At 37.8% G+C, this 20,346-nt stretch overlaps 1 long non-coding RNA gene across 1 annotated transcript; it reads left to right on the top strand.

The window, feature by feature from the left end:
• The first annotated feature begins 6,584 nt into the window (after positions 1-6,584).
• On the top strand, positions 6,585-8,866 carry LOC129718731 (uncharacterized). Its single transcript, XR_008727031.1, has 5 exons — positions 6,585-6,655; positions 6,721-7,088; positions 7,156-8,250; positions 8,313-8,399; positions 8,466-8,866. It is a non-coding gene; the product is annotated as an uncharacterized LOC129718731 (long non-coding RNA).
• Positions 8,867-20,346: the final 11,480 nt, after the last annotated feature.

Below are 20,346 nucleotides of genomic sequence, written 5' to 3'. Positions count from 1 at the left end.
TTCGAAAAACTGCAACAGGACTGCTCCGAGTCCTACCGGAGAAGCGTCCGCAAAAACTCTGGTTTTTAGCTTAGGATCAAAATGTGCAAGTTGGTCTACATGACATATGGATTTAAGCAACTCGTCGAAAGCTTTCTGTTCCTCTAAACTCCATTGAAAAACAGCTTTGTTTGTCATAAGCTCTCTGAGAGGAAATGAAATGGTGGCAAGGTTCGGAATAAACGCCCCAACGTAGTTAACGAGACCGAGAAAACTTCTGACTTCCTCACAGGTGGTTGGGGCTCGGAAGCTCTGCAGAGCTGCTATCTTGCTCGGTGAAGGAGTCATCCCGTTTTTGCTAAACCTGTGGCCGAGGAAGCTGATCTCAGTCAATTTAAATGCACATTTTGCGTGATTGAGCATAACCCCGTAAACACGAAGTTTGACCAATACTTTCCCAAATGCTTCAACATGCTCCTGTTCAGTTCTGCCCACAACGATTATATCGTCAATGAAATTAATGGAATGGCCACAATCCGACAAAATTTGCTTGCCTAGCAGAGGCTGTGGTCCATCTTTCTCGACGTAAAAACGTGCGTTCGTTTTTAGTTCTTTGCCCCTATCATTAATAATGATTTCCGCGTCGAACATTTCCATCACTACCAGGCAATCTTTCTGTGCATATGCCTTGAACTTTTTGTCCGCCTGATCATTCCTAGTCAACGTCTGTACTCCATTCCTCAGCATCATTCCCCAGGTCTTGTAGTCGATGATATTCGAATAAACACCAGAATCTATCTGCATTTCGACGATGACACCTCCTACATTAGCCCACACCAGCTCATCTGAATCACTCGCCGGCGACACCATTTCTACCAATTCTGTATATTCTTCTTCTTGTTCGTCACCAATCGCATGCACCTGTCGAGTAGGATAAGGCGGTTGTTGTGGTGGTTTTCCGGACGATGTGCGATTGGACTGGAAAGCTTGGAAGTGGTTCCGTTTAACAGTTTGCTTAAATGGTACCTTCTGGGGAAAGCTAGCAGAATTTCCTGATTGTCCTACGCGACTGTAACAAACTTCACGAAAATGCCCCAGCTTGTGGCACGTTGGAACACGTTTTATTCCGAGCTGGACAATGACCTGGAACGTGATTCTTTCCGCAGAATTTGCAAAGTCCCTTAACGCGTTGCACAAATTCCGGATTCTTACATACTACTGGTAAAATTGATTGACCGCTTATCTGCTCGCTAGCTGAGCGGGAAGTTTCAAATGCATTCACCTGCTTGACACCTTCTTCCAGGTCTAGATTCGTTACCTGCAACAGTTTTTCACGGAGCTAAACAGGTACAAACTGAAGCATCTTGTCCACCACAGCTATTGCAGAACTGTCGGTGGAAGTTTTTCCGAAATTGCACTTAGATGCGTGCGTTTGGGTCTTCATCAAGAACTTTATCAAACTTTCGCCAGGCTCTGGTTTTAAAGCCCAGAACACATAACGCTCATGTGCCTCATGCCGCTGAGGGGCAAAATATGTATCCAATTTCTCCAAGGCAACTTTGTAAGGGTCTGTGTCCGTGTCCTTGCCAGCGTCAACATCTGTACCCGGAATATTGAAAAATATCTCTTGCAATTCAAAACCACCGTGAGCCAAGAGCAAATCTTTCTTTTGCGTTGCATCATTGATCTTCGATGCCCGGAGGCAAATCTCAAAACCACGCCTCCAAGTTATCCACTTTTGTCTGCGATCCGTTAATGGTATATCTGCGCACGAAAACGTCGGCAAGTTTGCAAACACTCGATTTTCCATCCTTGAAGAAAGCAATCTGTTTAGTTTCGTTACCAAACGAAATTAATCAACATTATTTACCTCGAAAACACGAGATCAAATAAAATCTCAGAGCTAGCTACGACTGTTTCATCTAAGCACCTCACAATGTAAACAATCTCCGCTGTCAAGGCGCGTTAGCAACGTATCAAATCCGCTCTCGCGCTGCGGTAGCAACAACCATAAATAACCACTTTTTAGCCGTGGTAGCAATTCCGCTGTCAAGTCACGGTAGCAACACCGCTTTCTGGTGCGGTAGCGATCCGCTCTCAGGCGCGGTAGCACAAACTTTCCACTCTCTTGACGTGGAAGCAAGCCCGCTCTCCAGTCGCGGTATCTCACCACTTCCTTGCCGTGGCAGCTAATCTCTCTTTTTTTCGCACCGTCTTCTACGGTGGTCAAATACTTCTCTCTCTGTCACGCTTGCTCAATTAATCTTGACACCAAATGCTTCACTTGCCAAGAAACTAATCTACGATAAAATATCACTAACAGTATTCAAATATCCCAATCTCGTAGCCAATTTGTGGTATTCCAGAATACAAAATGAACCAACACATCCGTGTCATTAGCCATCTTCTATATATCACTCTCCGACCATAGAAAACATCACCACAATTAGTAAACAAGTTGGTATTGTTGCACGACAAACATATTTTTTTTATAAAACATTCGGCAAGGGGGAACGTGTAGGTAGGCTAAGGTATATTTTTGATCAAGCAGGATGGCGACTCAATTTTCAAAAATAAATTCCCTGATTTTCCCTGATGTTCCAATTTTTTTCCCTGACTATTTAAATTTATTTTTACCTGATTAAAGTTACCACTATCATACTTCCGCTCATAGCAAGTCCGTCCCATTCGCGTTTTGGTGCTGATGAGAAAACAGCAATTAAAAATCTTAACGCTTTAGGTGAAATTTTGCACTCAAATGCTTCTTCAATCAAGACCATCAACAGAATTTAGTACTTCAATGACAATCTAACACTTTTCCATCATCAAACTTGCATACACACCAAAATTTGAATAAAATTTGTTGAAAATCATAAGCTGGGACCCACATACGATTACTTTTAAGGTACGTATAGAATGATAGCAAGTCAGTCCCATAATCAGCTACGATTGGTGATGAAAAACAAACTACTGCAAATTAGTGCTGGGACTTTTACCCGGATTTATTCGTGATCCGGTTATCCGAAGCTCGGATCACGGATGTGTAAACGAATACTATTCGGATGTCCGGATATCCGGATGTACTATCCGGATATCCGAATTTTTTTCCTGTCTTTTAAGCCCGTTCGAATGAAATGTAACGCAGAAATTGGCTTTTTCCACAATCCCCCATCCCCTCGTAAGTAATTATTTACATAAATCTCATTAAACTATGTTCGGATACAATATCCGGATATCCGACTATCCGAAAATCCGGATATCCTGTCGGATAATATCCGGATATCCGGTTGATCCGGATTTTGGATATTTGTCGGATATCCGAGACCGGATATCCGGATATTTGGCTTGCGCTTGGAATAAATCCATCGCTGGTCAATTTATGAACGACCTTCTCTCGTGCTTCATTAAGCATGTTTTTTGTGAGAAGCATAACACAATGTACTAACTGCGCCGCTCAAAATAAAATTAGATTTTGTTTTTACATTTGATACTACTGATAAATTCGAAATCAGGTGTAGGAACTTGTTCTAAATTTTCCTGAGAGCGGTCACACGTTCGTGACGGCGGACAGCTTCCACGTAGCAGTGGAAGCAAATATGAAAGAACACCTATAGCTTAGGAAAATGTTTGCTACGTTAAAAAACAGCTAAGTAGCGTACCGAAGTATTTGATATGACTGACAAATTCTTCGAAACGTAATTCACGACAAAAATTGAACAATTCTTGCCCACGTCTTTACATAAAATACGGATAAAATACGAAAAGTAGTATTTACTAAAGAATGCTTTGACTAACAATACAGTGACACACCTAAAGCATTCACTGTCAACAAACAACAGCTGAAAGAAGCTACTGGTGGAAAATTTGTCTTGAAGAAAACATTGTACTATCAGCTAGAGCATAGACTAAAGAAACATAGATATCCAAGTTGGGCTTCGCTGCATATAATCTCAAGGCAACACTATGAACTTGCCATCTGTAGGCCGTTGGGTGAACTAAAGCATATACACACGGAAAAATATCATGGTATTTCCTATCATTTCAGTGGTGAGCTTGACCAGATTCGCACACCCAGAAAAATATCATGTTACTTCCAATCAAATTTGTACGGTTGTTTTCAATCAACTATCCCAAATGGTCTAGATGATTTGCAATTTCAATTCATTACAATGATACAAAAACGCAAATCTCGCGTAATTTTACAAATTAGCGTGAATCACAATATGTAAACATCTCATTGATACTCTCATTAAATGGGCGAAGGTGACGAAGAGTAGAAAAAAATGCTTCGCATTCACTTAAATTATTTTAACATTGTTGTACTTGATGTACGTGAATTTTGACGAAATATGGTATGCTATGCTTTGCTACTCGTTGTAAGTGAATTTTGAGGATATTGACAGACGTATAAAAAAATGGTTTTCAGTCTGACACAAAATCTTGATCAATACTTTACTTTTGCTAATAACTTATTTAATTCCAAACATAACAAGAATATTCAACGCAGTAATGTAATAACTTAGGGTATTTGACGGCTTCGTCAGGTTGTATGTGTTATCGGCAGCTAGAAAAAAGGTACTCTTTTCCCAAGTTTTGCACCTCGCAACCATTAAATTTACAACTCACCTTGAAATAGTAAGTTTTGTTGATCACCTGAGTTAAACTATTGCATAAAAACTGTATTGAAAGTGCCTATTTTAAGCGACAATTTGTTGAGACCCCAAAAAATTTACACTTTCTTGGTGGCCGAAGTAAACATTTGACACATACATGCCATGTACTTCCGATGTTTAAAATTAATTTTCTTTTGAAATACACATCTATCACCCAATATTTTTTATTTTAATTATTCTCTGCAAGGTTGAATACAATACAATAACTTTTAGCATATACTTTTTAAACTAGATACTGATAATATATGATAATAAAATTTCAATAATATGTACCTCTTCGGCAGTAACAGCCATTAATTTTTTGTTGCCAGAAACACGAGCAATGATACGTACCAAAACAGCTGAGATCAACACTGAATGTTTTAGAAGAATATTTTTTCAATCTATTTTTTACCTTGGCAAAAATATTCAGCTATCATATCAAGTGACAAAAAACATATTTTTGAAACAAAAGACTTCTTATCTTTGAATTATGGAGGCACTGGTGCATACATATGTATGCGTATGTTCAGACTCAAAAAGCAAGACCCCCTGCTAAGTGGTCATGAAAATATGTCAGCTTATATACAAATGATGCGGAAAAACACAATAGTTTTTTATAAGTTAGAGCAACGGAATAAACAAGCTAATGAGCTAATGAAAACAACTCTTTCATTTTTATTGTTAACCATCGACTTTTGTCAGCAGCTACCAGTAGAGCTTTATCAAAATTATATACCCGTGAGTGAAAAGTTAAACACAATACAAGAAAATATGATTGCCAGGGGGATGAATTTTTAGAATAACATATGCACGCAAAGCTGGCTATGTTTGCTTTCTTCCTTCGTTGAATCACATACATGTATACAAGTGACATCATCATAACCCCAAGTATGATGACAGTTCTACAAGGTATGCCACATTTTTATCTATCCACGCACACAAACAAATCTCGTTATGAAAATTTTCGTTTTTTGTATGGAATTCGGACCATTTTCGGAAATTTCTCGTTTTATGTTGTTTTATATTTGATTTTTTTAATTGGAGAGTGAATCTCCAGTTGAAACACACTAGAAATTGATATTAATTTAGATTTAGTGTGAAAAATTGCGACAATATGTCGAAATAAAATATATAAAAATGCTATATTTCTAATAGTTGGAGCATAATCTTAGTCATTGTCATAGCTCATGACTTTTGTTACTGTATGAAACATAAGCGACTCTATTTAGAAGCGCTATTAGACTACAATAAAAATACGAAAAGTGCAAAAGGTTACCGGCAAATTGATGATAAATAGCATATTTTACCTAAACCGCAGCATGTTTATGTATTCCCCACAAATAAAACATGTTTCAACATCATTTCTATAACTTTTCAGGAAAGTATGTCTTATAAGTTTAGTTTAAAATGCAAAATCATTTCAAATTTCACACAAAATTGGAAAAAGTTCATAACGATCACTAATCCTAATGCATCGACGTGAATAGCATACCTTGTAGAACTGTCATCATACTTGGATCATAACCAATCTATCTAGCTGAAAGATCAGATGCTAGTGACGCACATCTCTCACATACTTCGACCATTCTAATTAAAACGTATCATTTGAATAGAACTTTGAGAGTACAGAGCAGAGTGGTGCGTGCATGTAGAGCACGCATAAAGTTGGGATTATTCAATTTTAAATTGTGTGGATTGAAAATATGCAATGATCTCGTTGCAGAAGATAAGCCTTTTAGTCAAGCAATACGGTCAATATTTTTCGCTCAGGACATTTGTAATGTACTCTATGTATTTTTTTCATGAAAAAAAATGTAGTTCAAAATTAGAGTTTCCTCAAAATAAATCGACACCAAATTTATGCGTGCTAACTCGTACCGACACTGTATCAACGAGTGTCAGTGAAGAAAGTGGACTGTTTTGTTTTGGAAATTCCAAAGCGTTGTAAAATGTAGTGATGGATTCTCCCGAAGTGTGTTATCCCATAGATTTGTCCATTCATGGTCGATTAGAAGCGAAAGGTAAGTAATTTTACTTCATTAAAATTTTCGATATGCCGTAAACAAATTGTATTTCTCAATTGCAGTTGCAGTTACCAGCAAGCAAGCGAATATAAATACGGAAAAAATTAAAAAGCAGAAGCAGTACAAGGAGTGCAACATTATCAGTGCTATTGCCAATGTTAAAAATGGTTCCATGTCTGTTCACTATGCTTCTGTGTATTACGGAGTTCCACGCACCACACTGCAGTATCGAATGGGTTTGAAATGTAAACAAAAGGTTACAGTAGGCCCCTACACTGTTTGTCACAAAATGAAGAGCAGGAAATTGTGTCATGGTTGCGAACCATGGAGAGAAAGGGATTTCCGGTAACTCGTGCCGCCTTGATATTCAAAGTTTCTTCCTATCTTAAAGCTCATCCAAGAACAACACCTTTTTAAAATAATTTTCCAGGTAAGTGAACATGAAAACATTCAAAATAATCGGAAATAACACTAAACCGTGGTAATGTTTATTCTAGGAATGGGTTGGTTTCGAGGATTCATGAAACGACATCCAGATTTAGCTTTACGAACACCTGAACCGGTGACTCTGGCAAGCGCTAAAGTCTCCGAGAAAAATCTTCAGATCTGGTTGCAAACCGTTCGATACTACTTCCTGGAAAATGGATTGATTAGGATACTAGAAGATTCAACGAGAATATACAATGGAGACGAATCTGGGTTTTGTTTGAACCCTTTATCTAAGCGTGTGCTCGCTACACGAGGTACTCAAAACGTATCTATCGTGGAAACAGGAGGTAGTAAGCAAAACATAACAGTTAGGTATGTTCTCTTTTTGTGCTGAAGGCTCTGTAGTACCTCCAGATGTCATTTTATCTCAAAAAAGATTAAGTAAGGAACTTATCCAATCCTTTCCGGCAAATTGGGGTCTAGGCCATTCCGAAAATGGATGGATGGACTCGAAGAACATTGTTTTATACATAAGAAATTTTTTTTACCCATTCTTGATTAAAAAAGGGGTAACATTTCCGGTGATCTATTTTGTAGACGGTCATAAATCACACACTGCAATACAAGCAGCTGATGTTTGCCAACGGCTTGAAATTATTTTAATTACTCTATGTCCAAATGCTGCGAGGATTATCCAGCCGGAAGATGTCGGCGTTTTCGAGCCACTTAAGACCAAATGGAACCAAATCGTGGATCGGTGGAAACTAGAAAATAATTTCGCAGCAGTGACATTGGTGCAGTTCGGCTCCTTGTTACAAAAAGCTATAGACGAAGCTTTCAACCCAAGCATCATCTTATCTGCGTTTGCTGCATGTGGGTTATTTCCGTATAATGCGAATGCTGTAAACTACACTAAATGTATAGTTCAGAATGAGGAGCTGCGTAGCTGCGAATCGAATATGGAAAGTGGTAAAAAATGTTTCTGGGTCCCGTACGAAACGATCGAACATTCTATCAATATGATAGCACCGTCGAAGGTACAGATGCTAATGACTGAGAACGACGAATGTCTCTCACAGGATGATAGATGCCTTATGAAAACATTTTAACAAACAGTTACGATGCGATCGCATTAGACACTACTGATAAAATGAATCCTCAAGGTATGTTAATTTAGTCACTGCAATTAAAACGCCAAATACATATTGCTGTTTGTTCATTGCAGAATATGTGCTTTTGAACGAATCTGATAGAAGCATCTCAAGCTGCGATGTGATCGAATTAGACATTATAGACAAATCAAACCCGAGGGGTAAGACATTTGTTTTACTTAAAGCTCATTGGAAAGCTCTTGATTATTAATGTTTTCTCATTGCAGAAAATTCGGATTTGAAGCCCCAACTTCTGTTTATACAATGGAACAGGCTCCCGTTAACGAAAACGGTAGTTCGCCGAATGGAGATATAAATTTCTGGAACACTCCTGCAAATTTCACACGAAAACGTCGGAACTATAAACAAAAATCCTATTCATTACTGACTGCGGAAGAGAGGTTGAGCGAAATGATTTGAATAGAGAAGGAAAAGATCGAATTGGAAAGAATCAGGCAGGAAAAAATGGCCATCAGAGCAGAGAAAAAAGCTACACTAGAAAAAGAGAAAATGCTGAAACGAGAACAGAGACTAAAAAGGAAACAAGAAAGAGGAGATGCTATTAAAAAGAAACGGGAGGTAAAAAATGACCTCAGGAATAAGAAGCTAGGAGAAGTCGAGGCGCAAAAGAACAAACGAATACAAAGAAGAAAGGAAAAACTGATTTTGTAATTATCCGAACGTTGAAGGATGTCTTATGAAATAAATTACTGAATAAACTGGCATTGAATTTAATTTTTATCGTAGAGCAATAGTATAATACTCCCTGCTTTTTCATGCACCTCTAGCAACATACTATAGGTTTTGTATTATTCAGTTCAATCACTGTATACAATTGCTGGAACAAACTAGCTAAAAGTAAAATAGGGTTTTGGCAGGTGTTTTGCACCAGTTTTATGCGAAAACCTGTCGAAGAAACCCACTGATTAAGTCGGTCGATACCATAGGTGATCATGTAGCATAGAAATTGTACTGCTTTATTCTGATAGATATGGAAGAGTGTACTAACTACTCAAAAAAGGCAGAGCGGGTTTTATTATGTAACTCTTTAATTGAAAACCAAAACTTACAAAAAAGTTCGACGGATAGATTTTGTTGACGCAATTAAGTTCTAAATTAACTATTTCATACAATACAGTCGTCAGGTAAACAACGTGTACTGAATTTTGACATTTGCGTGAAACGCGTTTGTGTTCTCCAACACACACTCAGATTTCCTTTACTTTTTTCAACTGACGATGAAAACATTTTATGTGCCCATAATGGAAATTGTGTTGACGTTATAAGAACCAAAGTATAAAGATTTTAAATGAAGCATTAGAACTTCTACGTTACCTAGAATAGTTTTGCTCTTTAGTAATAAGTTGAGGGGTTGTCAGCAAACATATCAAAGTACAACATGACGGTACTTCGTAACTAATGTGACAATAGTGCTCATTTTTAACAGGATTGCTGCTTAGACTGCCGAGAATACAACAAATACCCTAGTTAAAAATAGTTTTAGCAGTATTCACCATAATAAATATTGTTTCGTTTTTAAATAGAACTTGAAAGGATGAGTGAAAATTTCCAAATTTGATTTTCCAGTTCTTCGCAAATGTTGATGAATCGATTTGAAAATTTAAGCAATAAATAGTGAAATTGATAATATATCACTTGGTACATCCAATTCTAAACCTGAAGATCATAAGTTGTGGTAAATATCACATTTTTCATAATCATTATTGGCTGTGGGGTTCAATTGCGAAGATTTCTGCGATGGGACCGACTTGTGATCACTTTTGCTATGGGACAAACCGACTTGCTATTTTTTTTTCATAGTTACTCAGAACGAAGTATTCAAAAATATTTGTTTTATCGAAAGTAGATTTAAAAAGAAATTGATTCCATAAATAAACTCAAAATTGACAAAAATGCAATTGGGACGGACTTGCCATGAGCGGCAGCCTAGGTGTTACCACATAAATCTCAAAGCTAAAATGGATCAGACTTAAACTGGTTCCTGCTAAAATTTTCACCAGTAATGAAAACAGTTTGGCTTCGCTTTTGCTAACTTGAATCTTGAACGAAAATATTTTTTGTTGAGAAACACGACAGTTTGATAAAATTGAAAATAAAAATTACACTGTTCGACAAAAGTGAAAAAAAGTTGTCCTACTCTGAAACAAATGTTGTAGTAACAATAAACATAAAACTGTTATCATAACTACTATTATTGATTGTAATTATAAAACATTATTATGTTACAAGTACAGTGAATACAATTGAAATTACTATGTCCGCCGCGATTTTGTCGTTGTGTTCTTCACAACTTTTTGTATTGAAAATGACAACTTTTTTGCAGTGGAACATACCGTTTTGATTCAAACTCCGATCAGTCTCAAACTTCGAACACTTCAGAATAAAAATCGAATTAGTATAGCTAGTGTAATAAAAAAAAAAGTATAATTATTATATACCATTTTGTTCATTGTAAAGTCCTTTTTCCAGTGATGTATAACATTTCACTGAAGGACCTCTTCCTGGAAATCAGTAGGCGTTGAGTAAATTGACAGTCAGTATTTATTCGTTTGGACTCGCTCTTCTAGCGGTTGGCGTTAAAGTGTGCTGTTATTTCGATTCAGTTGTTTCAACAGTTTTGATTCGTTTTTGTCTAATATTTGTGGTTTTCGGACATCAGTAAGGTAAGTTTTTGTTAAAACAGAATATGGATGTAGTGATTCATGCCTTATTTCAGAAATTTAAGGAAAATTAGTGTTCGGAATTTGAATCACATTTAAAGACAATTATTCATATTTCGAACATTGAACAATCATTTCTGTTTGAGAACAATATTTCGCAAATATGGAGTTTCTTGATCGTAAATCTGAATGTATTGAACATGCTTTGGGTGCGATTAGAGCTGGGGCGTCTCTGCGTTCTGCTGCAAAACAGTATAATGTGAGTACGACAAAACTCTTTGAATGTAAACATCATTTTGAGCGGAGAAATGTTGTTGGAAAACCTACCATTTTCACGCCTGAAGAGGAAGCTGAAATCGTCGATTGGGTTGAAGAGATGGCTGCAGCAGGACTTCCGATTTGTGAAGAAATTTTAGAAATAAGCGTCGGGCAATATGCAAAATGAGTCGGTAGGCCTAATATATTCGAATCCGAACCCGATCACGAGGCTGAGTACAAAGATTTTTGAGACGTCATCCAACAATCTCGAAGCGAACTGCAAACCACATTTCGAAAACACGAATAATTACGGAGAGGGAAGTGCTTTGCTGGTTCAAAGAGGTTGAAGATTACATGGCGAAAAATGAGTGCTAGAAAAATGAAACTATTAGCTAAGAAAGGAACCAAAAATGTACAATCGGTCCAGGAAAACTCGGCTCGTGACTCCTACACCGTTCTTATGGCTGGATCAGCTGCTGGCATCTTGGTTCCCCCTCTCATTTTGTCCCATTTAAAGAACGACTGTCGAAGGAAATTATTCGAAGTGTTTCAAAAGGATGGGGTGTTGGGCGTACAGATAGTGGTTGGATGAATTCTGAAGCCTTTTATGAATATATGGCAAATGCATTCTACCCTTGGCTGAAGGAATCAAAAATTGAACTTCCTCTTGTGATTTTTGTCGATGGCCATCGTTCTCATGTGACTTATGAAACCATGATGTTCTGTAAAGAGCATCAAATCATTCTGAGATGTTTACCGCCAAATTAAACACACTTTATTCAGCCATTAGATGTGTCATTTTTCAAGCCAATGAAAGCAGCATGGGATACTAACTTACCAAATGGAGGTTCAACAATGGTGGAGCAACAATCACGAAACCGGATTTTGCGCCTCTTCTAGAAAAATCTATCAATTCGATGAATCATGTTGGTACCACACTAGTTAACGGCTTCAGAAAGTGTGGCTTAGTGCCGTGGAATGCTGAATGCATAAATTACTCGTCATTTCCAGATCCGTATCATTTAACTGAGCAGAGAAAACAAGATATAGTCGCTCCTATGGATACTTCTCAATCAACAGAAGAAAACATGCCATCGTAAATTTTTCTCAAAGAAATTAACCGCAGACTTTCACCAGAAACTTACCATCAATTTGAGATACAAAAATATAATCTTTTTTGGACTGGCGACCCTGAAACAACACATTTGTTCAATTTTTGGAGAAAGGTCAAGCATGAAGTCGAAGGTTTACCAGAGTATTATGAAATTGATCCTACGTTGATTGGTTTGGATCTAGCAGTTGATATCGACGAAAGCTCTACTTCAAATTTAGCGAAAAATCGTACACTAGAAGCAACAGGTATTATGACCAGTCTTGTCCACTTACTCATCTTTGTGCATTTTTCAACACATAAATTACATCACATCAGTTTGTTAGTAGGCATTGTGATGAGCAAAAAAAGCACAACCTTATTGAGCGGTACCTTTGCGCCTAGGGAGTGTGGAATATAACTACACATATGAGTAGGCAAGCCAAAACTGCGTGCTGTTGAATGAATTAACTGTGTCTGGGCTAAATTTATCATAGACCTGCACCGTGATAATGAAAAAACTCAGCGAGCATGACACAATGAGCATAGCGCAGAGCTCTACGTAGACGCTACAGAACAGCTTATTGAGGGAACAGCCAGAAAAGTTTTCAACCAGCTAGAGTTTTCATCATAGTGCCCTTATTAATGAGCAATAAATGTGCGCTATCTATATTTTATCAGTTGCAATCTGCGATAGCTTTATGCGATTACTCTTCACAATACAAGCTTTCTAATGTTGCGTATTTGGCTTTGTTACACAGTGTGCATTTGCTTCCAGCGTGCGAAAAAATAATCAACTCATCCGTTATTTTCAACATGCTTCTGTCTTCTGTGCAAATTATATGAGCCTCTTTGTTGCACATGATGAGTATGCCAAGATACATAATTTATGACAATTTTTCTTGGAAACATTCAATAATAATTGTGCAATTATTTCAGCTCAGACGATTGACATAAATGATGGAAATCAGTCACGGTTTGATGATCAGTTGTGCTTGTCAGAGAACATGCAGGATGATGTTGGTATAGTTGACTGTAATTGTTAGAAGAAAAACTTTTATTCGAGGATATTAATTTACTCAATGTTTCCATGTAGATAACCATTTAGTAAATCACGCCTCATCGGATTTAATTTTAATCGATAACGACCCAATTTACGATTTAGGTATTTTTATTTTACAACAATAAATATGTTAGACGTTCATAAAATATGATCCATTTTTAGCAAATGTGGATACAACAGCGAATCACCAAAATCAATCCGAATCGGTCGATCACGGTCGAAACAGTTCCCTTGCGATAAAAATAATCGTAAACGGAGAAAATTACTGGCCCACAGTGTGTCCAAATCGAGAAACGGACGGCAAAACTATTTTTTCAAGTCCTATGTTATCCATATCTTCTAAAACGTTGCTTCGTTTACTGCTGTCCTTCATATGCTTTAATGAAATAAGTTACAAATTTCGCCGTATAGAGGGCGCCATATCTAACTTTTGAACGTGACTTGCTAGATGAATAGTTTCTTCCGCAAAGTTGTGTAAAATTTGATTACAAAACTGTTTGCTGAATACCTCAAACCTCTAGAAATTGAGATTTCAGAGCTACAAGACGTTTTCTAAAAAGGCTTTTTAAAAAGCAGTTTTTCATCCATATGTTCAACTCTAAGGCCTAAAGCATGACTGTATATAATTGAGAGTGACGTGGTAAATCAAGATGAACAGTTTCTAGTGATATAATGGTTATTATATACATTATTCATAAATGAAAACTGGAAAAAAGTGTTTTCAAAGGAGTTTTGCCTTTCTCCTAGAAAGGTATAGCAATCACTTGCAAAACCGAAGATATAAAAGTGCTCCGAAGGGCCGAATGGCATATATCACTCGACTCAGCTCGACGAGCTGAGCATTTTCTGTATGTGTGTGTATGTGCAGATTTTTATTCTCACTCACTTTTCTCAGAGATGACTGGACCGATTTTCATGGAATTGATTGCAAATGAAAGGTCTTGTTGTCCTATAATACCCTATTAAATTTTATTGTAATCGGATTTTTAGTTTAGAGGTTATGTATCGAATTGTAAAAATCATGAAACATCATTATCTCTAGAATCACACAACTGATTTGTACAAAATTGGTCTCAAATGGATGGACTACCTGTAAAACCCTTAATTTTTGAATTTCATAAAGATTGGACTTGTGAATCAAAAGTTATGAAAAGAAACGTGTTCTGAACACTGTTTAATCTCACTCATGTTTCTCAGAGATGGCTGGACCGATTCTCATAAAATCAGTGTCAAATGGAAGGTCTAGTTGCCCCATAAGACCCTATTGATTTGTTTTGCAATCGGACTATTACTTTGCCTGTTATGTTTACTAATGTAAAATCCAGCTATGAAAAGGAACATATTCCGAAGACTACTTGAACTTACTCACTTTTCTCAGAGATGACTGACCCGATTCGCACAAAATTAGTGTCAAATGATAAGTCTAGCTGCCTCATAACACCCTGTTGAATTTTACTGTAATCGAACTGTAACTTCGTCTGTAATGTACCGAAATGTGAAAATCACGAAACTTCATTATCTCAGAAACTACATAACCGATTTGATTAATATTATTATCAGATGAGCGGGCTAGTTAAGGGTTAACTGATAAATTATGATTGAACACGTGGTTTCAAAATTTGGCTGCCCTATACGTTCCCACTTCATTTGATTATAACCGAACTTAAACAACCGTTATGTATTAAGTTGTCAATAAAACAACGAAAGTCTATTATCTCAAAGATTACATGACTTATTTGAATATAACTAGTGTCATACGAACGAGTCATCTCTCGAACTTACAAATAACAAATTTCATATCAATTTGATATGTGGCTCGAAAATTATGGAAAGAAAAGAAATTCAAAGACTATTTAGAACAATACCTGCTTTGATAATAACCAATAATTATGTGGCTTCAACATAATTTAAATATGGTATCGTACTATTTAAACGTTCCAAATTCATTGATTCCTTGCGATGTGCAGGGTTGTTACAGAAATCTTGAATTTGAATCCGCAAAATCCGCGCCACGGGGATCCGCGCCGTGACAACTAAATCCGAGCCGAAAAAAACTATTTAATATTATTGATTCAAGCATGGTTTCTACAAGCATCGTAGCGCCTTACAGTCCTCAGAAGAGTTTTTCCTGCTAATATCATTCATCGATGTATTCATAAGAGCAAACTGGACATTTCTAGAGAATAAGTTTAGAAAAGTGGATTATTCCATAGAATTCGTATGGAAACTGAACCTTGTAGCTGACTTTAATACTTTGTCCCACGCTAATGTTGTCTGCGCACACAGCGGAAAAATGCAATGCGCAGTGACATTTCATCATCACACGTTAGCTTCTAATACGCGTCCGAAACATTCTAGTAGCAAGCGTCCCTAGCATTCAATATTCAGGTTACGACATACCGCAAAGGAATTTCATCATCCTTGTTCAGGATTGGTCACCATTCATCAGGACTTTTCGTTCACAACAGTATACTGCATCGAGCACGCACACCCAGAGTTGCCAATGTTCCAGTTTAAACAGGATTCTTCCAGTTTTTTTCAAGTGATCCAGTCAAACAGTTCATTCCCAAAATCTTCCAGTTTTTTTGTATATCTGCCAGTTTTATCCAGATTTCCTGGACACTCAAGCTCCGACTGGTTTAGAAATATTTTTAGAACGTAAATTTTGTGGATTGATGAGTCATTGTAGCAATTCTCAACAGTATTTTCAGTATTGTATCTTCTCGCACGAAACAAAGCCAAAATAAAAATCGTATTGCATGGTTGAGATGAAAAAGGCAAGTAATCTCAGCTTTATTCTAAAACTAACAAATTGGTTTTATCAGATCATAAAGAAAAAAATTAATTGCAATGATGGGTTAATATTATATAAAAATAAAAACAATCCGTCTCAAAGATATTATATAAAGGCGACATTCTCCAAATTAATTTCAGTGGCGTAGCAGTTTTAAAATTGTTCGAATAATTAGATACCTAGGGATAGCGATCTCAGATATATTTGAAATTTAAACATCACAGATTTATAATTTTGCTCCTGTAAATGAAGTTTTTCAGTTTACAATATCAAACCTTCCAGATGGTCTCGAGGTACGATGCTGGCGTTTACTGCTCAGCCTGAAGGGCTTTTGCCAAAGTCCCTAGTCCCTGGTCGTTCCTCTGGGAACTGTTTGGGGTTGGGTTCCCAAGACCTCTTTTCTTTACTCCCTGTCGGCCGTGAGAGACTCGCAGGTCCTCAGGGTCGGCTCCAGGTCTACTTCGGAACCAAGAATTCAACTCACTTAGATTTTTACTAGTTTTTATTTTAAACAACTACTCACTCTGCTTGTCCGAATGTGGGGGGGGGGGGCACGTGGCCTGCGCTGGTTGCTCTAGCGGTACCGCTGCTGCTCTGCACGATGCTCGCCGCGATGTCCGTCGCAATGCTCGTTGCGATGCCGTTGGTGGAGGGGACAACAGCCCGTCGTAGTTCCTGTCCAGGATGACTACGACCTCACAAGCTGCGTCAAACCGGGGGTCCGGGCGGTGGCTTTTCTGTCTGGATTCAGCCAGACTATGTTCACGGGTCCTGGTGGGTTTTTGTGGAGAGAAGCTTGGGTTAATATCTAATGCGCAATTTTTCGGCGTTCCTCGGTCGTACCTGACTTGTTTTTCTTAACCGGCGCACTAACTTTTTGGTACTAAGTTTTACTTTAATGGCACGAAATGGCCTTCCTTCGTATAGAATCGGTTCTCGTGTGTGGGGTCTTCACCCAGTAATCACGTCTTTACTCGTGGCCGGTCAGGTCAAGAAGACAGTATCCGGCTCCCAAGCTTCTCTACCACCTCTCAGCATCTTTATCTGCAACTCTCTCCGTGCATATTGCAGCAGATTTCGTGCGGTGCATCAGCAGGGTTGTATTTTCAGTTTTTAGTACAGATTAGTTTTTAATTATTTATTTCGTTATTGTCCACTGGAGCTCTATTATTTATTCTAGTTCCTATATTTAATTTTTTTTAACGCTTCGACTTAATTTACATTTAATCGACAGTAACTTTAACATACAAAATATAGTTACAAATAAACGCATGCCCAACCTAAACATAAACAAAAATACATCAAGGTCGTATCTACTACACTACACTACTTATTACCTTGCTGGCACTTTCCTACATGGGCATTGTAGGGCAAGAGTTGCGCAACGGTAACATTACCCCATACTCCCCCTAAATAAATTAATTACTATCAGTAATTAACTTATTTCTGAAAACTTACTTGTTTTAGTCATAGGCCCAGGTTTGGGCTCTGCCTTTATGCAAATTCCGACTTTCAAAAGAGCAACTATACAAACGCTAAAGAAATTGAATAGATGGTTTTCAAACTACTAAGTGCTCATTATTTTAATCGTTCTTACTCTTCAAATCTATAAATCGATCTTCACTTCACATAATCTCAATTTTCTTTAGATTGAGTGGAAGGTGGGAAATTCCTTTATATTCTTGGCGAATTATCTGTGATCAAGTTGAATTCTAATGTTTGTTATTGACAATCGTTATCGTAAAATGTAATACTACTTTGATCGGTTTTAATTTCTATTGTAAATATTTTGGATGTTGTGATTTTAATTTATTTTTGTTATAGCTTCACTTCCTGCCGTTATAGTGGAGGTCAACCGGTCTGTACTCTCCTGCGCAACATATGATTTTCCTTCATCATTGTGATTTTCATTTATCAGTTTTGTCATATAAGCAAGTTATAATTGCAAAAAGCAAGTTTCTATAAAGCTTAGTAAACTTAATTAACTTTGAGGTTTAAAAAGTGATAACAATATTGGTAATTTACACTAGACTTGATCATATTCGCCGTCATTCTTCTCTCAAAACAAAAAAAACATCGTTTTTTACAACGAGTAATATCAAATTAACAGGTAATTTACTTTAACAAAACATGCAAACAAAAAGCTTTAAATTGAGGTTTTTTTTTGTTCTGTATGCCTGAAGGGCACTGGGTACTGAAATGCCAATGCGACATTTATGCTGATTGTCTTTTGTGGTTAAGGTAGATTCAAGGGCTTGCTAGTTTGAGATCAGCAGCTGAGAAAACACCCAAGTTCTTGCCTTTTTCATCACAAAGTTCATAAGAACTTGTTCCCCTTCTTGCCATTACCGTACACGGAATATAAGCTGGTCCCAGCTTCGCGTTATATGCGTTGCCTGCAGAAGATAAGGCAAAATTCCGCTTGAAGACTTTTTGTCCTACTAAGTAAACTGGAGCTGTTTTACAAAATCGTAGACTATAATTTTGACAGCTCTTCGCATGGGCCTTCATTAAGTTTTTGGAGACAATATCAAAAATTGTTCGATCGATATTTAATTTAGCTGCTAATCTTTCATTTTCAGAAAGTTCACTAATATCGGGCTCTAATCTATGTTCTTCACCGGTGGCGACAATTTCGTGGCCACAAATAATACGATATGGGGAAAAACCAGTCGACGAATGTCGGGTATTATTAATGGTATATTCTACTTCGGATATTCGAGTGTCCCATAAACGTTGATCGAATTTTACGTAGGTTCTTATGCAAGCATTGATGCTACGGTTTAGCCTTTCAACAGGGTTGGCTTGGCTATGATGTCTTGCGTTAGTCCAATGGTTGACTTTATACCAACTCAGGAGGGCTTTAAAATCTTTGCTTAGAAAGCAGGTAGCATTGTCGCTAATTAGAATTTCCGGGGTAGAGTACCGACGGAAACACTGCTCTTCTAGTGCTTTGATCACTAGTCCCGTAGAGATCTTCTTAACTGGCACCAGCATGGTGTATTTTGAGAAAAGGTCTAAGAGGTCTAAGATGCATGTTACCAGTTTTACTACGTGGTAAGGATTGAATAAAGTCAATCGATAAAATTTGGAACGGTTTAGTAGCTAATCTGGGTTGCCCCCTTTCTGGATGCTGCGAGACATTCGATGGTTTGAATTCCTTGCAACAATAATATCGCACGCAAGCCTGGGGGGCTTATGCGGTCTCGATCAACTAGATTAGTTGAGAGAATTCGTTATCGATATTGTTTTTTGGCACATTTTGCATGTGTAGGATAAGTACAACGATACACCGTGCCCCAGTGCTGAGTCGAGAAAATTTCCAGCTCGAAAAGATCCTCGACCTGATCGGGAATCGAACCCGATGTCACAACCGTGTGGGAGAGCTAGCCGACCGACATCGCTAACCATAGAACCACGGGGACCATTCCTTGCATGCTTGACAATTTCGCACATATTTTTTTATGCCTTTTGCCATATTTGGCCAAAAATAGCGCTGCCTCACTTTGTCTAGCAGCTTTTCATAGCCAATATGAAAGGCGTTATCGTGTTCAGTCTGAAGAATTTCATTCCGAAAATTCTCAGGAACACAAAGCTTCCATTCATACCGATAATCGAAAACGTCGGTCTTCGTCGGCACGAACTTATAAAGTTTACCGTTCTCAATTTTATAGTCCAAATTAATATCTGGTGCTTCTTCAACCCTCTTAAGCAATCCTGCATACCAGTTATCATCGGTCCCTGCTTTAATTTCGAGAGCTTCCACTGCCCGCGATAAAGCGTCTGGGATAATGTTATCTCTTCCTCGACGATGCCTTATTTCTTAATCGTACCCTTGAAGTTCAATACTCCATCTACTCAGTCGAGAGGACGCTCTCCACTTCCCCTTCATAATATGGGTGAGTGCAGATGCATCGGTTATCACGACAAAGTGCGCACCTTCTACGTATGATCGGAACTTTTCTATGGCTAAAATTACAGCCAGTCCCTCTTTTTCGATCGCAGCGTAAGCCTGTTGCGCCGGCGAAAGCTTTTGAGAAAAATACGCAATAATTTTCTCTCCATCTCGGTGTTTTTGGGCTAGCACGGCGGCAACAGCGCTATCACTTGCATCGGTTTGCACTTCAAAGGGCAAGTCAAATCGGGATTACTGAGCACGGGAGACGTAACTAAGCTTTCTTTGATGCGTATGAAAGCTCTTTCAGCTTCGTCATTCCATACG

Source organism: Wyeomyia smithii, chromosome 1, assembly GCF_029784165.1.
Source record: "Wyeomyia smithii strain HCP4-BCI-WySm-NY-G18 chromosome 1, ASM2978416v1, whole genome shotgun sequence".
Classification (NCBI taxonomy): domain Eukaryota; kingdom Metazoa; phylum Arthropoda; class Insecta; order Diptera; family Culicidae; genus Wyeomyia; species Wyeomyia smithii.
Note: the sequence above shows the minus strand (reverse complement) of the source record. Positions and strands in the feature narration are given on the sequence as shown.